The following is a 2243-nucleotide window of genomic DNA, read 5'->3' as shown; positions in this document are numbered from 1 at the left end:
TTTGATCAACTATTAGGGACTTGTAGTTTTCTTTTTCAAACTCTGGAATTCCATCAGCACTAAGTTGGGGGAGAGGTACAAATGGCGTCAGGAAAGGCTGGACATTGCATCCTCAGTCCTCCTTGGGGGCCCTGTGAGCCACCCTTTACCTTAGCTTTGAGTCCCCCCGGGATCCTTGTTTCTGACCTCAGCACTCCTTTTCCTGCTGGTTTCTTACCAAGGGAAAAGATTTGCAGCGCAGCTTTTATGGCTACAGCTGGGCCTCATTCCATAAACATCACTGCTGCCTATGAGAGCTTCAGTTTCTTTATTTACAATGTAGGGGCTGCACGGGGACTGCCACCCCTTTCCTGGCGGGACCAGGTTAGAAGGTGTATGTGCAGAAGGTGCTGCAAGCTGGAAGGGGCTGTGCCCATGTGACTTGCTGCTCTGAGGAAGAAGGTGTCCTGGCAGAGTGGTGCAGGGCTCCTGGCCTTGGATTTGGGAAACCTGGGGTGATCATGTGGCCAATGCTGCACTTTGTCCCCTTGGCCCACCTGAGTTCACCTGCAGCTGGGGAGCTCATCCCCAGCAGGCCAACAGTGTCCCCTGAACCCCTCTCTGCATGAGGGCTTTTTCTGGCTCCCCAGGGGGCTCCTGTCCTGCAAGCTGGCACAGACCAGCAGTGTGGCAGCGTCAATGCCAGACCAGCCTTTGCCAGCATGGACAGAGCCAGACCAGGTGGGACACCACTTTCAGGAGGCTGAGCCCCTGGTGGTGGTCACACCTCAAGACCCCTTCGGGGTTTCTTTCCTCCCAGGCTTCTCTCCCCTCGTCCCCACTCCTGCTTCTCGGGATCATCTCCAGAACAAATGACTTGCCTCTGAGTCCCTGCAAATTTTCGGGAAACCCCAAACATGGCTGAAGTTCTGAACTGGCTGTATCACTTTGAACACCTCAACTTTCTGGACTTGACTTTTCTCCGGGTAGAATGGAGGGGGAAAAGCCTACCTCATGACGTCGTTAAAAGATATAAAGCACGTGCAAATGCAACTGACGCAGTCCAGACGCAAACCCAGTGGCAGTGACGGAGTTCAGGAAGCCAAGGCAGGAGCAGGAGCAGCTTGTCCACGTGACACACAGCGCTACTGACAGCCGAGACCTGTGTGATTAGTCACGCAGCCATCGAAGGAGAGAGAATCAACAAGAAAGACGGCGGGATGGACATCTCCAAGAAAATAATCTGAGCATCACAGGATTAAAGAACCCCTTAGGGAAATTAAGGGGGCCTGGAAGAATTTTGCCAACATGCTACGGTTTGGTCAGACAATTGTGTCACAAATACTAACCAACATTGGATTAATTCTTTGTTGGGTCTAGGAATCACTGCATAGTTGCAAACATAACCCACATTTGTTACACATAAAATATAATTTTCCCATAACCTTTTAAGTTAATTGATTCTTTAAAAATTAACAAAATGTATTTTTAATGATTATGGGTACATAACATTTGTATGTCTTTATAGGGTACATGTGAGTTTTGATATAGGTATACGATATGAATTAATCAAATCGGGGTAATTGGAATATTCACCACCTCAGGCATTTAACATTTCTTTGTGTTAGGAACATTCCAGTTTTACTCTTTTAGTTATTTTAAAGTATACCCTAACTTGCTGTTGATTATAGACACTTTGTTGTGCTGTCAAATATTGTTCATTCTGTCTAACTATCTAGCTATATTTTTGCTCCTGTTACCATCCCTGCCTTATGCCCCCTTCCCGCCACCCTTCCCAGCCTCTGGTAACCACCATTGTACTCTGTCTCCATGGGATCGAATGTTTTTAATATTTAGCTCCCACATATGAGTGAGAATATGTGAGCTATGTCTTTTTGTTCTTGGCTCATTGCACTTAACGTAATGTTCTCCAGTTCCATCCATGTCCCATAACTATTAATGATTTCATTTTTCAAGATGAAGTGCCGAGCATGCTGTTTGGAACTTATTTCCTTTGAAGTTCTGGTGTCTATTTTAAGTAACTGAGTCCTGGTACTCACCGTCCCTACTAAGCACACGGACCCCCCCCCCACTTTCACGTGTGTCTTCCTCATTGCAAGTGAGCCCCACGTGGGCAGGGACCACGCCATGTCCTGGCCACTGATGCAGCTACGGTGCCTGGCACAGACGGAAGGAGGGAGGGAGAGAGGGATGGAAGGTACGTAGCTAGATAGATAGAGGAGGAGTCTACATAAAACGAGCAT

This window comes from Eulemur rufifrons, chromosome 7 (genome assembly GCF_041146395.1).
Source record: "Eulemur rufifrons isolate Redbay chromosome 7, OSU_ERuf_1, whole genome shotgun sequence".
Lineage (NCBI taxonomy): Eukaryota > Metazoa > Chordata > Mammalia > Primates > Lemuridae > Eulemur > Eulemur rufifrons.
Note: the sequence above shows the minus strand (reverse complement) of the source record.